Source organism: Toxorhynchites rutilus, chromosome 1 (genome assembly GCF_029784135.1).
Source record: "Toxorhynchites rutilus septentrionalis strain SRP chromosome 1, ASM2978413v1, whole genome shotgun sequence".
NCBI lineage: Eukaryota > Metazoa > Arthropoda > Insecta > Diptera > Culicidae > Toxorhynchites > Toxorhynchites rutilus.
In genome coordinates, this window is record NC_073744.1 from 160953224 (window position 1) to 160973079 (window position 19856).

Genomic DNA, 19856 nt, shown 5'->3' on the forward strand with positions numbered 1-19856 from the left:
CGAGGGGGGTTGGAGAGGAGATATTTGCAGGTTTTTTAGAGGGGGGCTTGCTAGAGTTAGCAGACTCGTCCCCGGACGAAGTGTTTTGATTGTTTTACCTCGTTTCTTCAATTTACGGCTCACAATTGCCCAATATTTTTCGATGCAAAGAAATCTTGGACAATTTGGTGGATTTATACTGTTTTCTAACGAAACCAATATTATTAGCTAGCTGGGAAGACAAATTTGAATCCCCTTACGTTTTTCAAAGTAATATCCATAACCCAGTGTTGTTCCAAAGTTTTTACATATGTTTCGCCGTCTATCAAAAAACATCCGTTGAACTTGATCATACTGTTTCCTTACACGGTTTTTGACAAGAAGTTTTTGTTTCAGCATCCTTTCGGGATGGATGGTGCTACTGGGATGATGCGACCGTTATTCATGTTATCCGTGGTTATTCTACAGAGAAAGGAATGAATAAACCCCTAATCACATCACTCTCCACAGTGAATCATGATTCGTTCCACCCATTCCCACTAACAATTTTTCCTTCCTTGATAATCGCAAGGGAATTACGATATAGAGGCGAACCTTTTGACTGCGAATAACATACTATCATTCCTTCTCCACCTCTGGTGACTGTAAGGACATGGCCGGCGTCGTTATTGACTATTTACAGTTCAAATTTCCGAAACTTGCACAATGGGAATGATTTGCTACTCTCAAACGTGATTCAGTGTGTTCTTCGTGCAGTTTCACTGGTGCACGCAATCATGGAGAGCAACTACGAAGTATACAGTCTATCCAAGCTCAAGCTCAAATATTTATAATAAAGCATGGTGTCATCCAAAGACGTAATCAATAAACTTACAATATTATGATAATTATTATTAATAATTTATAATGTTTAAATCGAGATGTTCACAGATTAGGATGAGAGCAGGAGCATATGAATTAGGCGAATCCGATTGAACAGAATACTTTCATCATTCGGTTATCATCTAAACAAATATGTCCGAACTTGTGAAATGCTTTTCATGCACTGATCAATCAGATAAGAAAAGGAAGTTTGTTTTGTGAAACTTGGTGTGTGGGGTCACTGTGAGGTAATCTCGTAAGTGGATCCGATCGGTGGTTCTAAATGCCCTCAGACGAAACAAAATCGGAAAAAGGGCACAGAACACATTCAAAGCACACGCAATAAACTATAACATTCTCCAGTGCTACACAGTGGCGCTTTCGAGACTGTGTAACAGTCATGTGACGGGTCATACATTTAGAGTCAGCCATATAATGATTCGCAATATCCAATTCCAATTAGCCACACATACACAAACTCTACGGAGCGGGGTTAAAGAGTGAGCAACCCAGTCGCAGCGGTAAAGTCGGTAAAATAAGAACCCAGCACGCACGTAGGCACTTCTAGTTTCAAACAAACCAAAGACGCGTATGATGGTGTGAAACCATAGCCCATCATTCTCGACCAGGTTCTGCACTCTGCCACGAGTGCGTAGTTACCTCTAGTCTCTGCCAGTTGGTCATGCGTCAATCACCGGACTGAAAACCCGTTTGGGTAATTCTCGAGCGATACCTAGAATTCGATGTCATCAGCGGAAGCTTATGTAAATAACGATTGACAGCGATTGACGCGGCGGTGTAATTAGAGTAATGACCCGGCTCCAGGAATTCCACGTTTTATGTATACATCAATTGATGATATAGAGCTGTGTGATACAAGAGCACAGGTCACAGTACTTTTTTTCCTAAATTCATTCAGAGTGATGAGTAATATGAGACAACTCTGCAATTATAATCTACAGGTGATCCTGGTTGTTCCGTTGTCATGCAGAACTGAAATACAAACAACTGGAAAATGGCGGGTACTTGTGAACTATCGAATACGGAACACAGCAAATTCATTAAATGGAAAGCACGCGATGCTATTGAAAACAAACAATGATTTGGACAATTCAACAATGGAACAAAGTGAACAGTGAACAAAACAAAAATAATAGCCATTGAGGGCTGTTATAAAATTTGAGGCGGAAAGATGAACTTGTTGAAGGTGAAATACCCGTTAGTAAGAATCTATTATTTTCACCCTCACAGTGCCATACACCTCGTTCCGTCATCCTTGTCCTAGATTTCGTGAATCGGCCAGTTAATGATAATAAACGCACACAAATCGAGTAACAGTGCTAATGCCAAGCGCTAATGATAAGTTGAACCTGACCTGGACGCGATCACTACCCTACAACACAGTGCAAACCAATCGACCGATTGTTGAATTTTAATTTCGAATTGACGAACTATAAAAGTCTGGCGATGAACTGCAGCAACGGGGCAGCAGACGAGGAATCGAAACTGGTTGGCGTTAATCGTTTCCAAGAAGTAATGCGAAACTTGAACCACGAGCAGCGACGCTGGAAAACGATCGGAGGAATCCAGTAGTGACGTCGGCTTTCCAATTCTAGAAGACTTTCGAAATGTTGGCATTTCAGGGTTACACGCTCAATTGATTTTCTAGAAACGTGCACACATACTCTGCTGTGCTAGTGGAACTCCATGGCAGAGGGAGATTGATTCAAGCATACGCGCATAGTCCCGAGTCGGCTACCATTCGAGAAGATTGATAAATTATTCATCGTCATGCTGCCCTTGAAAACATTTCTCTTTCACTGATCTTTTAATGTGGTGTTCGGGAATATACTGCCAACACATAAACATACGAGCAATGTCCACTAATACAACCATTTGGAGCGGCTCCGTGCAGGAGATCCACACTCCACGTAATAATTGAGTAATGATGACGGTGATAAAGCGATCACGAGTTCACCAGTTTCCATAGCCACTGACTGGAAAGTGGTCACGGCACAAACAGGGTATGGTCGATTGGTGACAGTTTTGTGTCAATGGTTTTTAGGTAGAGTTTAAACTGTAACAAGTGTCGCGTACCCGTGCAGATGAAACTATCAAACCAAATCGTAACCGAAGAACCAACGAAGACAACAACAAAAATCAGATCTGTATGTCAACGCATGAATGTTTCACGTCCTTCGTAGTTTCAAAACAATCCATAATTGATGATTGTTACAGGTTTTCAAAGTGAAGAAACATACATGTCATACCATTTCAGTCCGTTTCAATAACGTCAAAAAGATTGCGCCACAAACTGTGTCATTGCGTTTATCTTGGATTTCATTATAGGCGGACTTCCCAGCAAACATTAAATCGTATAATTTTGCACGTGCCAAGTCTTACAAGAAATCCGAATAAATCATAATCGCATGTAGTATCAATCAAAGTATGTATCGTGTATATTTGAAATCACATAAAATGTAAAAACTCGATTTTATATACCATTATCAAATTAAGTTGCAATTCGGTATAATAAACATCAATTTTATGATGTACATTGTCGTAAAATATATTTAATCCGCATCATATGCGTGTATTACGCTGATGCAGTTTGTGTATCGTATAAGCGTATAATTTGAATCGATTCAGTACTATAGTAAATCGTGTTGTATGCTGAAGAAAACCATGAAACAATAAATCATATTAGATCCTAATAAAGAACATATTACATCATATTGAAATGTCAATGAAATGCTGATGAACTCGAAAGTTTTAACTGCTGTTGAATTAAATTTCAGATAGCTGGTGGATGATAATCCAGACGACCGGAGTGCGAACCCACATCGCAGCAGTTTTCACCAATGTCCACGCTTGTCCATGGTGAGGGAGGAGGGGATTTAGATAATGTCCACGTGGACACATAAAATGAATATTTCTGAAAATACAATATAATCAAAAATGAATGAAATCTGCTCTGCATTTTCATAGAATTTCAATCTTGCCGCTCCTTACGTGTACTCCGTATTTATCAATAAAAGACCATATTTTTTCATATCGTTGAACTGTTTCGCTGAAATGCGTATTCTGAGAGTAACGCACATGAACTGAGAGTGATGAACTTGTTTACATTCCGCCAGGACGAAGACACCATCAAAGATACTCAGAATCTTGTAATTTGAAAGAATGCACGACATAGTTCTCTTAGGTACGGGTTTGTTGTTGTCTCTGTCTTTCGAGAACTCCAAAGGCGATGAACCAAAGGAAAATGAACAACGAATTACCTGGTGAAGCTTGGTTACGTAGAACGCTACTATATATCGATTCCATACTATTGCATCTTGTGTCTGGTGAGATTGGAAAGGAATTCTGATTTGTGTGCTTCTACAAAGATTCGATAAATTCTAACAAGTACTGCTTATAACTGAACGAAATTAAAGTCAGCGATCCAGAACAAACTAGCAGAATTAGCTATTTCACCTGTCGCCCTCACCAGATATTGCTCCTTCCGGTTATCAATTGTTCGGGCCACTGTTCTTGAGCCCAATAAGTACGACTTATAGAATAGCTTGAAAAAGACCCTTACCCAGTTTTTTAAGAGAAACCAAACATGTTTTGGGAGGTTGGGCTTAGATGTTGCGGAAGGATCGATTCATCAATACCTCACACTGTGTAAACTAGGAATAAGAATTAGGCAATCAATAGTTTGAAAAAGAGGCCACGCAGAGAAACTCGATGTTTGGAAGCCGCGTGAATTATTCTAAAGGAAGTTGGTTGACTAATTTTCATCAGCGAAGCACAACTAAATCAACCCATTTCTGGAACAAATAATCACGGTTGATAGAAATGGGAAAAATACGATATCGTTCGCAAAAGATCATGGGATAAGCGAGACAAACCACTACAAATATCATCAAAACCTTGACTCCAAAAAAGGGACGCTGTGTGTATGGTGGAACTGGAAGCGAATCTTCGTTCATGAGGAGTTACATAGCCAAAAGGTTAATTCAGTGTTGTGCGGTTCACAACTGGATAGTTTTCACGAGGCGATTATGGAAGAAACCACCAAAATCGATCAACAGAAAAGTGTCACATAAATCTCTGATGACGCGCCTCAAAATAGAGCGATTAGTTGGGAAGCTTTGATGGATCCACGGTATAGCCCAGACCCTGCAAACATCTTTGCGATCTATTAAGAAATGATCGAGTTATAAGCGCTCGAAATCTTTGATTTTTTCCTACTTGTTCAGTGCCTAGATTTTCACTTTACCCCCTCATCTTCCGGTTAGACGTAGTCTTTCTCAAAAAAAAATATTCAGAAAATAAACAGAAAAACGCGGATACTTTTTAAACGACCCAATATATTTGAACAATTGTGCATCTATAATTGTGATGCTTTGGATTTTTTCCCTGAACCCTTTTACGGGTAGTGGTAACTATATTGCCGATTTTATTTTTTCTCTTCTTTAACAATAAATTATTACTTATAGCCTAACTGTGGTAACTAGTTCTGATATCTAGCAACGTGCCTGATTTTTTTGAGCGCGAAAAAATTTAAAACTGTTCATTTTTTAGTTATTTTCGTGTTAACAACTCCCAATTTAGAGCAGCAAGAGCAAATTTCCCGAAAAGTCATTGAAAAACAGTCTATTTGTTGAAGTTTTCAATACATATGAACTGTTTAGGACCTACTGAGTCTGATCATGAATTTTATTAATTGTTTTTGTTGAAACTAACATCAAAAATTCAAATATAAGAAAAACATTTTTACCATCAAGTGTTTACCGCTAGACGGGCAGGTGGCAACTATAATGCCACCATTTTTTTCAATGTTTTTAATTGTTTTGTTTATTGAAAAAAATCTTTTGTGTATTTCAGCATGTAAACATGTTGCTGTATTGTAATTTGCGTTGATTAAATGCCTAGTTCTCACAGTCCGTTAGAGGGTTAAAGCCGGCACGAATTCGGGAACAACCTAAAATTTTCCAAGACTTACGAGGTTGAACAGAAAGATCATTGGTACATGAAGCCAGCGATCACGATGCAGGTTCATTGTTCATTTGAGCTGCCATTTGTGTGTTGAACATACCAACACTACATAATTTAACGCGACATTCTTATAACCTGAATAGCACGACCGATATCGATTTTATCATTATCACTGCTGCTTTGTTCCGTGATTCCAATAACCATTTTGTAATGAAGCCCTAGATTTCTTTGTCTGATTATTTTGAAAACATATACAGCTCAATCAACTTAGGGCGGGAATTAATGGAGTATTGAAATAAAGAATTCCCGAGAATAGATTCACAAGTAAATTTTTATATGGATTTTAGCGGTGAAAACAATCTGACAACATAAGTGGAATTGAGAAGAAACTAAATAGCGATACAAATAACTTTCCGGGGAATGTTGGAAAACAAATAAATTAATTTAAAAAAGACGGGTGGGTAATGTCGGGGACATAACCGGAGTGTCGTAGGACTATACAAAGGGGAAAGCTTTTGTTAAGTATATATTTTAAATATATTGTTTTATTTTCTTCTCCTACGTGAATACCTACCTATCTACCTGAAAAATGGATTAGTTTACTGTTTACTCTTTATGAATATGTTGATGGTTCTGAAAAGAACCTTTGGTGTTGTGTTTTTGTTATCACTCGATATTCCCATCTTGTTCGGCCACTCGCCACAGCTTTCACAGTTGGAAAATTTCTTCCCATCCAGCTTGTGACATATTTTACTGTAAATTACATTCAATGGCATGTCGCAATACCACCACTCAGTATCGGATTGGAGGTAATTTTAACCTGTAATTGAACATTTGCGATGACAGTGGTACAGTGTCGACTTTCAATGTGGGGTCATAATGGACCCCGAACTCTATATTTACAAAAATGGCCAACTAAATATGTCGCATTACTGGTCCGTCCAATTAGCTAAATGTCGAGATAAGTGTAAATTACTGTACTTTCAATCTAGAAGCAATTTAAGAATTGGTGAAAATCAATAAGCTCAGAACAACTGCCAAATTCACATACCCATCATATCCTGGCAAACAAATTATGAAAAAATCAATTTGTGTTTTATTATTATTTTGGATATTGTTTTAGAAAGCATTGAACTGTATTTCCTAAACTCTTTTTTGGAAGGTTTAATGGCCCTGAAAAGCGCCTTGTTTTATGGAATGGTTCCAATTTAGAAAACTTAGTACTCGTGGTTTTGAAAAAACCTGCTGCCGTTTTGCAATTGCGTTTGCCATTCGCCACTCGCTGCAACTGCCTGTTGTTGTCTTGATGTCCACCGAACTGAATGTGTTCTGTTCTGAATGCGATTTTTCTCATCGTCGCGAGCAGCTTTACCAGCCAACTCGATCACTTCGGCGGCCGAAACTATATAACGCCGGCTAGGTGGACTGGTACTAAGGCGCTCGGCCTAGCTACCCTTGCGGGGAACTCCAGATCAACACGGTTCGAGCGGGATTTTGCCTTTCCCTTCACTTTTCCTCCTTTACCATGTCCAGACATGGCTGCTTGGGTTGGTTTGTTGATGTGTTGTGATGCGAACCGATGTGGTGTACGGTTTGAATGAGAATGATCGTTACGGCAGCGGAGCGGGGATTTTTAAGCTGACTGGCTGGCTCGAGAATTACGCATGTGTGAGACTGCGACCAATGTTTCGTTCATTTTTTTCTTTTTCCTTTCCAATCGTGCTTCATTCTATTTCGCTGCTGCTCTGATTGCCCGTTTTGGTCGGTACGATTTGAGGAGCACAAAATGGACAAATCAAAAATGGGCACATAGTGCATTTTGACAATGCTTGATATTTCACAATTATTCAATTATTTATCTCAAGAAAAATGAAATGTTATTCGTTATGATAGATGCGTAGATATATTTCCTATCAATTGATGCAAAAACCTTTGAGATCTATTGAGAAATGCTCGAGTTATAAGCGTTCCAAATCTTGCATTTTTTCCTACTTGTTCAGTGCCTAGATTTCCATTTCACCCCCTATATCTTCCGGTTAGACGTAGTCCTACGTCAACAAACCGTTATTATTAATTAAGCTAACATTTTTATCCATAAAACTATAAAATAGAAAATAGAAGCAGTCCCAAAATGAAATTTACGCGAGGTTCAATTTTGTTTTGATCATTTTAGAAATAATTGGTGTAATGTCCACGGGGACAACAGGGGGAGAGGTACAGGAAAAGTCCACGTTTGTCCACGGTGGGGGAGGGGGTGTTCAAAAACATGATTTTTCTGTCCACGTGGTATGTGGACAGCCCCTTATGTGGAGTAGGCTATTAAGTTGGAGAACTAGTTTGATCATTGTTTCACTATTACTTCACTGCGAAAACGCTTTGATGTATATAAATCTTTTGTGCTCTTCGAAACAGTTTCCACTAGAGATAATACATATACGTAAACGTTCCGATCATCCCTCAAAATATTTTTCATGCGCCGAAATCGGCATGGCCTTCAGTTCTTTCTTTCCTTTCCCTTCTACGATCAGCAACCAGTGTAAGTCAGACTTCGAACGTTTAATTATCGATTACACTAATTTTTAAATGCTTTATGCAACATTCTGAGTGTTCCAGCAATACATTTCACTCACAGTGAAGAATTCAACATATGCTCATATTTTAAACAAAAAAAAGCTAGCCATTTCAAGCCAATTCGACCGAGCCATTGGCAGCAATATCTCAGATTACAATGAAACATTGTGGATGTAAAAACATTGGTAATTTAAGCAACTTTGAATATTTGAAATATTCAAAAAAGAATTAGACTACTTTTTGAAAATGGCCAGTTTTTTGACGTAAGATTATGTCTTCCATTAAGGGGGCCAAATCAGAAAACAGATCACGTTTTTTATGGAATAAAATTTACGTTTGGGGACTAAATTTGCTGGGAACATATTTTGACGAATTGCATACCAATCGAATCAGAAATTCTCTGAGATTTGTTTGATATGCTATATATTGGAATCCCCTTGTGTATGAAGTCTTTAAATTTATGGAAACTAAAAGCATTCCCATTTTCACATACATTAGTTTTGTCCATTTGTGTGTTTACCTAACCGTGCTGTCAATAACGGACAACTTATGTAGCCGCGAGAGTAGAAACAATTAAGGGGACACCGCAAATAGAATATTTGCGATGTAAACTCCATCCTGGCACAGTAAGTACGCTGCCGTTAGCGTATAAACATTGCATATCCTTTAAGGGAAATTTTCACTTCCCGTTTGTTGGTCATCGAAGCAACACTGTTTCCGGCGAGCGTCGAGTGGGAATGAACTGTCTTTCTCATTCTGTTCATTTTGTGTCATTTTCGTTTCCCCTTAAGCTGTGGGCGCGAGCGAATATTTCACACGCTGTGAATCTGGCATTGCAATCAACACATCGAGCCGAGCCATGATAAAGGTTATGTAGGTTATGTAGAGAAAATTAAGCTGGGCTATCATCGCCGGCTCACAAGGAACATTATCCTTCTGCTGGAATGCTATGTATGATTTAATTTCGCGTCCCAGTTGCAAAACTGTCTCCACCAAGGATCTACGCAATACGGCCCCTTTCCGATGCAACAATCACCTAGCTCTGTTAACAGTTTTGACTGAGAATTTGAGAAACGGTCATTCTCGCGATGTATTTTTTCAATTCCCAAAAAAAAGTATATGAATAACATTTACAATTTACAACAAGTACATCAAAAAATGGGCACTTTTGCTGGGAAGAAATTTTTCTAACAATAACTTTCTCGTGTTTTCTTCGAAAAAATAGAGCTCATTCTAATTTTTCAAGGTCAAGATAGCAATCGATATAGTGTACTCGACGTCTCTAGAATATATGGCATTTTTGTATGGAGACTCCTGAAAAAATAATCTTTTACCTGTAACATTTTTCAGTGTAAGTTCTCGCGTTTAACATGTTCTTGACATGTTGCTAAAAAGAAAAAAAATGCAGAATATGTAAATCGCGATAATTTCCACACTAAAATGATACGAGTTAAACTTTAACAGTAATGTTTCAAAGAAAACATGGAAAAGACATGCGGTGACAATTTATGCAAGTGATCTATTCCTTGCTATGATTTAGATGTTTCAGCAATTTCCCACAAAAAGTAAAGTGCGCCGGATATCCGGCCGCCGGATATTAGACTCTACACTTGCGAATAGGAAACGGGGAAAAACACCATGTGTGCATGAAGCAAATAAAGCAATATATTTTAGAGACAAAACACATTTTTATTTGAAAATAATGAACGATGATTAAATTTTTCGTTTGAATGGATATCCTTATCAAGTATCAAGTTTTGTGCAAAAAATTATGAACAGTTTTTTTTCTGATAAGGATTTTCTATTACAATGTAATGCTTGTTGTGGATATAATTTTAATACTGGTCGGGTAAAAATAAGTACTACCAATTTAAATAAGCAAAGAGTATTAATCAATTATTTTCATTCAAGATCAGAAAACATAAAACGGTCTTCAGGGATGACATTCTAAGGAAAGGCACACAGACTTTAGGACTTGAGGGAGCAGTGCATTAGACTTCTTTAGACATTTGAAAAAATGACAAAAAATAAAAGTTTTTGGCCTCTTCTGTACATCCAAGGTAATTTCGCATGTTGCTGCATAAAAAAAGTATTCGGAAGAGGATGAAACTGCAGATCGAACTTACCACACATGAGAGCATCTTTAAACACAGGATTGGGAAGTTGTTTCAACTACTTATGAAAAGATTCAAGGTACCAAATTTCAATCTTTTTGGGCCCGAGTTTCAAGTTTTTGAAACGGAAACAGCCCAGCAGAAAATATTATTATAGCATATAAAATATCTTGCGATGAACCTTCTGAGATTCTCAGAGCAATTCAATTATCCAACTTTATTTTCAATTATGTATTATTATGTTAATGAGCTGTTTTACTATGATTTACCTTGTGATAATGAGAAATTATTTTTTTTTAATATCTGGTATTCGACCGGATAGCAAATATTGGCCGGATAGTCCAGATACCGGATAGCTACCGGATATCCGTTTCATCTCTAATTATCATAGATGGTGGGATGAGAATGCCATGAAAAATTTAAAAAAGTTGTTATTCTCCAGAGTGCAGTAATGTTTCAATCAAATACACAATTCGAAGCATCTATATAAAACGTACTCTAATGACTTCTTCTCATAAACGAAGAGAACCCCAACAAAAACAGTTGCAAGTCATGTTGATAATTGAACCTTTTTCTCGTTGTAAGACAAAAAAAAAGCACTATCAAACCGGTCTGAGTGTCGTCGTCGAGTTCACGCATATCGTATGGATGGAAAATCCAAACACGATGTGTGATTAACGTTGGTTAAGTAATTGTAAAAGCGTCCCACATTACTATAGAAACGGAGCCTCGATGAACATTACTTGCAGCATGTCCATTTGTCGGTACAACCGATACAGTTTTTTTTCCGTAAAATGTTATCGACATCTTTCGTTGATGAAAGCAAGCGAAGTTAGGACATTTACATTTTAGAAGGCAATAATTCATCCACCATTATTTGTTTTACTGATGCCGACAGTGAATACAAATATGTATAAGAATCTAAGGAAATAAATACAAACACAGGCTGGCCGTGCATCTAATCCATCATTTGATACGTGCAAGACAGGTATACAAATCAGAATTCCAAAACCAATCTGAATTGTAAAATGTCCATTACAAGTACTTTCATTTTCCCATCAAAATATTTGAACACCTCTCGCGCCACCACCTCCACCGAATACGGCTGACAGGCCTCAAGGTTAAGGACGGTGCACACCGCCAATCTTCAGATGCAACATCAGTGTTGCATCAAGTGCATGAATACTCTCGCGCAGCTGTGTTGGTGCGGTGGAAATTCATGGTCTTCCTCAATCGCATCAAAACCGCAAGCTTCAATCCAAAATATTTGCTTATTTATTCTCGTGACCATGTTGAAGCGAAGAAGTTTATGAAGAAAAAAAGCTCTGACTTCACATATATACCAACGCAAACGCCGTTGCATTGCCTTGGCGGCTCGAATGAGGCGCAACCTAAACATGTGTGGCGTAGCAACAGGTGAATGCCTCGTGTTACCTTTCCCCCGTGATCAGCAAAACTGACTGTAAGCGACGCACACGTAACCATAATATGTTATTCAATCGCATATGATATAGCAAAACTCACCCGCAAGACTTTAGTCCCTTGATGAAACACAGCTAGGTCCTCTCCACAGCACGAATCTTTCGGTATTGAAAAAGACAAGGATTTCCACATTAAACACCGATCTTCAAGCTGACACAAAGTTAACTTTATCCGAGTAGCATAAGTTGAATATACTGAATCGATTATGGATTAACAATCGCGCTGCGCTTAACACGCTGATACTGTGAAACCAACATACACAACCGCTGAGGAAACGAGAACCTCTGCGTTTTTTTCCCCGCAACGAAAGTGAATATCGAAATATTTTGCAGACACAAACAACAAATGTGAAGGATATACGTGGTCTGCGCTACCGCACGACGATAGCAATGAAGACGAGGCCGCGACGCGCTAAATGTATTCGCGCATCAGATGAAATAGCCCTCGTCCAGCATCATCACCGCCGCGTTTCGGAGCAAACTAAGTCGATACCAACACACAAGCGAAGTAAATGTCTCAAGAACAGAGAGACAAGCAGGATAGCAGCGACGAGCAGTTTGCGCAACGGATAAGAGCAGCTAAATCCGTGACACAAACTTATTCGAAACCATCATCATCCCCTTGCTTCCGTAATTTATACATTACTTCTTTTCGATCTCACGCTGGACTGGAGATTTTTTAATGCTTCTTTATTGGAGTGTATCACGACAGGAGGCGCAAGTGCTCGAGGTCCTCGGTTGCCACAATCTTGCTTCAATAATCAACACCACCTATTCGAAGCATTCAACACTCTCTGATATATCGAATTATGGATAAAAAACACACCAATCACCGTTTCGCTGGATGCTAATCGACGAGAGAAGGTCACACACGCAAAGTAGGCCAGCAAAAACGACCAGTCGGAACCGAGAACACGGATTGAATGAATGCCCCGCTGGAGGCAAGCAGATGGATGTGTTTCTAAAATCAAAATTCGAGTAGTGCTTGCGTACTGCAAGACGGGTCTATGGTACTAGGTGAGGCCGTTTCGTCACTAAGTCACTAAGGTTAGGGGAGCGGTATATGAAAACAGTACGGAAGAAAGCGGAAGGGGAATTATTTTCTTGAAGCGTGAAAGAGACAGACTGATCACGAGCGAGCTCCGGCACAAGCGTATTGTGTTTTGTTTACAAACAAAACACAGTAGACTTCCAAGATGGCTGAAGAGTGGTTTTAGCAAGTTGGCCCACCTTAGGATATACTTCTACGCGCCTTGGCGTACTGCGCGTGAAAATGTCAACAGGTGCTCGAATGGGTTGCGCTTCAATAAGAGCGTATGCAGTGAAATGCTTTGAAATTATGTGAAGAAGTAGATTAATAATTTTACTTGTTAGGGCCGTCCACATACCACGTGGACAGAAAAAGCAGGGTTTTAGACACCCCCGTCCGCCTCCGTGTACATGTGTAAACACCTCTCCTCGTTGTCCATGTGGACATTTCGGGCCTGATTCTCGAATACACTTCACGGTGGAAACGAAATTGACGAATTTACGTTGGATTTACAACCAGATGGCGCAGCGAGTAAAATGAGGATGTTTTGTTTTTTTTTGTATGAAATTCGTTCAAATTTTCTAGAAAAATCAGAATTTATCTTCAAATTTCCCGGTTTCATGTATTCTTTCCACGCTGAAAAGGTTAGAAAATCATCATTTTAAAATGTGCTATGTATATTACGAGGAATGGCTTGTTATAAGTATTGTAACTTTAATTTTTTTCAACTAAGTAAACGATGAATAGGGTGTTTTGCGCTAAAAATACTGCAAATCCTTCTCATATCGGCCCCTACATAATCAATGATATCAGCAAATTTGATATGATATCGATTTCATCGCAATTATCCATAGTATCAATAACCGGTATGCATTATCAAACTTAAAATTTTCGAAGATTATCTATGACTTTGGTCAAATCACGTGTTGAAACAATCATAAATATACAAAACTTCAACTTTCTTACCATCTACTGACGAAATTCAATGGCTGAAATGAATCTAAATTGAAATAAAATGAATAATCGCCACCGAAACTCGGTTTTCAGTGCTTAAAATAAACATACACCCTCACTTTTGTGGTTCTGAGCTCTGATGTAGATGTCGCATGAGCTGATTCAACTTTGCGTAAATTCGTCAATAAACGGCACGCCATTGAACTACGTTTTACGAGTTAGTGAAGTGTCGAAGATAAAAATGAGTTTTCAGGCAGAATGCAGTTTTCAAATAAAAAATGATTAATGGAAATTAACTTCTTCGTATCAAACTGGTATTCAATGTGAGTGGAAAACTTTGTTTTCTTCATGTGATATAATGGGCCTGATTCTCGAATACACTACGAATACACTTCACGGTGGAAACGGAATGAAACGTATTCGTGATGACAACGGTACGATGTCGACATCTGGATACGAGATTAGTTTCCCACTAAACTTATCATTATAATATCAAATTATCTTCAGATGAAATTCTTGTATGAGATTATTATATCACATGAAGAAAAGTTTTCCACTCACATTGAATACCCGTTTGATACGAAGAAGTTAATTTTCATTAATGATTTTTTATTTGAAAAGTGCTCATTCTGCCTGATAACTCATATTATCTTCGACACTTCACTAACTCGTAAAACGTAGTTCAATGGCGTACCATTGGTCCTGATCATCACGCCCTTCGATCTCCGCGTAGGATGATGGTGGATCTGTAGAATTAAAATTTCCAGCAGCAGAGGTTGCTCTAAATCCAGTTAGAAAGTCAAGCAACTTACCTGGGAGCCTGCGCTCCCGTTCGCTATGCCTCGTGGTTGACTCCGGACAGTCGTCACTTCTTTGTTGCGAAGGGAGCGCCCCAGGGTTTACTTTTACTTCTCCTTCTTCCAAATCCTCGAACTCGTCTTCTTCATCAGTCCCGGAATCAGGAACTGCATCTAGTTCTTGAACAGAGTTTATCAAAACGTCCCCCTCTGGTTCGTACAATGTGGGGATCACCAAGGGAACCTCAGATGCTTCATCGAATTGGTCTGCATACGGGAAGCATTCCTCATTGAACTTCACGTCTCTTGCAATCACTATTTTTCTTGTTGCTCTGTCCCATAGCCGATATCCATTCGGAGCGTAGCCAACCATTATCGTCTCGCGGCTTTTGGGATCCAACTTCTTCCTCTGTTGGTTTGGGATCCACGCCATGGCCTTGCACCCGAAAATTCTGATCTTGTTAAGGTCCGGTTTCACAGTCATCCATCTCTCAGCAGGTGTTTCGTTTCCATCCAACGCCACAGTGGGACAACGGTTCAAGAGGTACGTCGCCGTCAAAGCCGCTTCCGACCACATGGTTTTGGGAACTTTTGAATCAATTAACATTGATCTTACCTTTTCAACCAGGGTGCGGTTGAAACGTTCAGCTACCCCGTTTTGCTGAGGAGAATAAGCTACCGTTAGTTGAACTTGAATGCCTCGCTTCTTGTAGTATTTCATTTGTTCATTCGAAAAGAATTCACGGCCTTGATCCACGGTTAACTTGCAAATCCTTGTCTGCCACTGAGTAGTAGCCATAGCTTCAAACTCTTTGAAACACCGGAATACATCCGACTTTCGCTTGATTGTATAGATCACAGCAAAATGCGACCAGTCGTCAATGAACGACACGAAGTAATTTGATCCATCCCACGTCGGCGGATCAATGGGGCCACACACATCCGAATGAACCCTCTCTAGCGGACGTGTGGCACGTTCTCGTACACCATCGAACGGTTCTCGACACTGCTTCGCCATTACGCACGTATCGCAAAAACCAATCGACTCAACTTTCTTCACAAAACCCGTAGTCATTTCTGGAATGCTGGAATGAAAAACTCAATGAAGTATTGTTGAAGCTTGGATTCAAGAGATCACAGCATGATTATTGCTTATACACCCGGATCGACGAGAGGGGGAACGATTATGTCTACCTAGTCATATACGTCGATGACCTGCTGATCATGGGATTAAGGATCAAGACTGTTGAAGAAGTGAAAAAGAAGTTGTCTCAGTTCTTCAAAATGACGGATTGTGGTGAGATGCAACACTTCCTTGGCATGAAAATTGCGTACGATCGGACACCAGGAAAGATGCAGTTTTCGCAAGGAGCAAGCATTGAAAAAATGCTGAAGAAATTTGGTATGAATGATTGCAACCCAACAAGAACACCCATGGAGAAAGGATTACAGCTGACTTGCAGTAATACTGGAACCGTTAATGAACCGTACCGAGAAGTTCTAGGCAGCTTAATGTACGTTATGATGTCCACTCGGCCGGACATTCGTTTCCCAGTTGGATACCTTGGACGATTCCAGCAAGAACCGGAACAACTACACTGGACAGCCCTAAAACGAGTGGTACGTTACGTGAAAGGTACGAAGGACATGTTTCTGGAGTTCTTTCGTGGCAAGGACGTGGAGCCATTAGTTGGATTCACTGACTCGGACTGGGCGACGGATACTGTGGATAGGAAATCGGTTAGCGGATTCTTATTCCAAGTTTATGGCAACACGGTCTCATGGTCAAGCAAGAAGCAAGAACCGTGGCCACCTCCTCCAGCGAAGCCGATTACGTTGCGTTGAGTGCTGGTGTGACAGAAGCAATTTGGTTGACTGGACTCTTGGGCGACCTTGGTGTAAAGATTACGAAACCGATACCTATATACGAAGACAACCGTGGCTGCATTGGGATGGCTCAGAACCTGGAGTGCAAACGAGCAAAGCACATCGATATCAAACACCATTTCATTCGGGATCACATTGCAGCAGGACGTATACGAGTAGAACATGTTCGGACTGAACATCAGTTGGCGGACATTTTTACCAAGATGTTGGACGTTTGAAGATTCGAGGATCTCCGGCGGATTATAGGACTCCACAATCGAGAGGGGGTGAAGAAGTAGGCCTTGCGAAGTAGGCCTTGAGAAGCTGTTAAGCGCTCGTGGAGAAAATTTTCATGGCATTCCCAAACTAGCTCTCGAGTTGTACAGACGTATTTCAAATAAACTTCCATCAATTTCAATAAATGTAAATTACTGTTGTTAGTTACGCCACGTCGAAAGGTAGGTTGGCGGGTATCCAAATAATCCTACATTATCGACAGCCCTACGACAGCTGTAAAGGATGATAGAAAAATAGGAAGGTTGAACAATAGACAAAGAAAAACAAAGTAACATTGAAGGTGAATTGAAATCTATCCTAAACAATACTTAATCTATTCTAAAACTAGTGAACGTATGCTAAAAATTCTCCAGTTCATGATCTTAATTACTACTGGTGAGAACTTAAAATGAAATTTAAAATATAAAATATGAAACTTATGTGTAAATTTATAGATATAGCTGATGAATTGAATTAAATTAAAATCAATCTACTGCAATATTCCTGCGACTTGAAAATAAGAGAACGAACGGATTCGGTTGTGTCGCTCTCGCCAGTTTAAATGAAAATTTCAGCCAGAATTACTAAAAGTAAAAAAAAACTCATATTTAAATTTAAGAATAATAAGTGCCTAATCCCTGTTTATTTGTATTTTAGGAATTTTATAACTTCGTATCAAATAAATTGTAACCTGATTGGAGTTGATAAAATTAGAATTCATTTTTGCTGAATGCAACATCTTATAAAATTCTTTTAAGAATCCACTCTGAGATGTCAAAAAAAATCCACTAACTCTGGCCGACCGAGCGATGTCCCGATGGCAGATGAGGCGGCGGCAAGTAACGCTGGTGACGCATTGGTAGCTACAACCACTCTCGTCGGTGTAGTTACCCCTCCCCGCAGTATGTAGGTTAATTCAAAACAATCAAATGCTTCTTTGACTGCAATACCTGTTCGAAACACCGGAGCGAACCCAAAGGCGCTGAGGTTTAATACCGCAGGTGACCAAATAAAACCAAGCCCCGGGCAAGGGGATATGATCCGCGAGTCAAGATGTGCTACAAATTTAGCTGTCATTGCCAAACCTATCAAATTACTCGGCGAACTCAAGGCAAATCTATGGAACAAGGTGCGCCCATTCGCTAACTAAAAAAAGAATTGTTTTTTGAAAAAAAAATTTACATATTGAATACAGAAAAGTAAATTTTCATTCATTATTTTTTGTTCTAGAAGTGTGTTAATTTCGTCCTTAATTTCGTTTTCCAAATGGCGCAAATCATTATGGTGCCTTCAACGCAAAGACAATAAATGAAACGCTTGCAGCGTAAAACGTAATGAATATAATGAATATAGCAATGAGTATTTAATAAAGTATCAGTATATTCCACAAATTGTGCTCAATCGTCTTAATTTACTTTTGTGTATTTTTTAAATGGCTGCAGAAAACCACTTCACGTTTTGACCCACCTGGTAGTATGTTAAGTGCCTTGTTTTACACCAGCTTGAGAGTTTGGCAGTTCTCGCGAGTGACAGTGGTCGCAAATTGCATTTGCGACCCGGACATGTTTGACGCTGTCAAATCCTATGTGCTAGTATACGGATGCCCTCAGGCTGGTACATTCTTGTAAACATCGAGTCCAGGGCTCAAATTATGGCACCACATTGAAAGTCGTCACTAGACGTCGACACTTTACCACTCTCGTCGCCAATGTCCAATTACAGGTCAAAATCTCCTCCATAGCTACATTGAGTGGTGCCTCGGCATGTCGCATTTAATGTAAATTACTGTATATTAACCCTTTGCGGTCGGAATTAATTTCGCTTGAAAGAGATCCTCTTATCTTCCCACGCCAATAATATTTTGTTTATACCGAGTACTGCTACCTATTATGCACAGAAACTCCGTATACATTCATGGAAAAGTTCACTAGGGACCTGATTGGCGATCTAACGCAAAACGTAAACGATCGGTGAGACATCTGGATTTTGTTTTTGAACTAAGAAAATGATGCTAATGTAACCTAAAACTCAAAAACAAAACACGTATATTTTACTTCCGGGCTTTCCAAGGTAGTTCTCACATGCAGGAATCGTGCATTTTCCTACTTGTGTTTGATTGTGCTCTCGAATTTCCTTCTTTAATTCAACCATTGTCAACATTTTTATAGTTTTCACTACTGAAAGAGGTAAATAAATAACATGTTATATATAAAATTGCGCAGAATTAAATTTCTTATAAACTCATCGCAATCAAATAATCTTTTATGATTATAACATTGGAATTTATGGAAAGAACTACAAACCTTCCATAAGCTCACATGGCAAAATTTAAAACCATCATCACTTTCACCGCAGCGCCGCCTAGGTGTAGATTTGTACGTTAGATCGCCAATTCTCGAATACACTTCATGGTGGAAATGGTTACGCTTATTACACAATTGACAGTGGAAATCTAGTTTCCTTCGACAGTCACGAATCGGATATCGTCTCGCATCGGAAGGATGCGGAATTAGTTTTATTCAGCCTGAGGGCATCCGTATACTAGCACATAGGATTTGACAGCGTCAAACATGTCCGGGTCGCAAATGCAATTTGCGACCACTGTCACTCGCGAGAACTGCCAAACTCTCAAGCTGGTGTAAAACAAGGCACTTAACATACTACCAGGTGGGTCAAAACGTGAAGTGGTTTTCTGCAGCCATTTAAAAAATACACAAAAGTAAATTAAGACGATTGAGCACAATTTGTGGAATATACTGATACTTTATTAAATACTCATTGCTATATTCATTATATTCATTACGTTTTACGCTGCAAGCGTTTCATTTATTGTCTTTGCGTTGAAGGCACCATAATGATTTGCGCCATTTGGAAAACGAAATTAAGGACGAAATTAACACACTTCTAGAACAAAAAATAATGAATGAAAATTTACTTTTCT

At 39.2% G+C, this 19856-nt stretch overlaps 1 protein-coding gene and 1 long non-coding RNA gene across 4 annotated transcripts in view; one reads left to right on the plus strand and one right to left on the minus strand.

The window, feature by feature from the left end:
- Nucleotides 1-12957, minus strand: part of LOC129765074 (NADPH--cytochrome P450 reductase) — a 58207-nt gene extending 45250 nt beyond the window's left edge. The window contains exons 1-2 of one of the 2 annotated variants that reach the window (XM_055764927.1): nt 12819-12957; nt 12036-12091 (exon numbers count right to left, since the gene is read on the minus strand). The gene's annotated coding sequence lies outside the window, so the exon portion shown is untranslated. The remainder of the gene's footprint in view (nt 1-12035; nt 12092-12818) is intronic. The other variant, XM_055764934.1, reaches the window with a different exon arrangement.
- LOC129765107 (uncharacterized) lies at nt 1365-3859 on the plus strand. Of its 2 annotated transcripts, none has more exons than XR_008741362.1 (3): nt 1365-1727; nt 1803-2047; nt 3639-3859. It is a non-coding gene; the product is annotated as an uncharacterized LOC129765107 (long non-coding RNA). The 2 variants fall into 2 exon arrangements; XR_008741361.1 differs by having other exon boundaries at nt 1803-2058; nt 3639-3858.
- Nucleotides 12958-19856: the final 6899 nt, after the last annotated feature.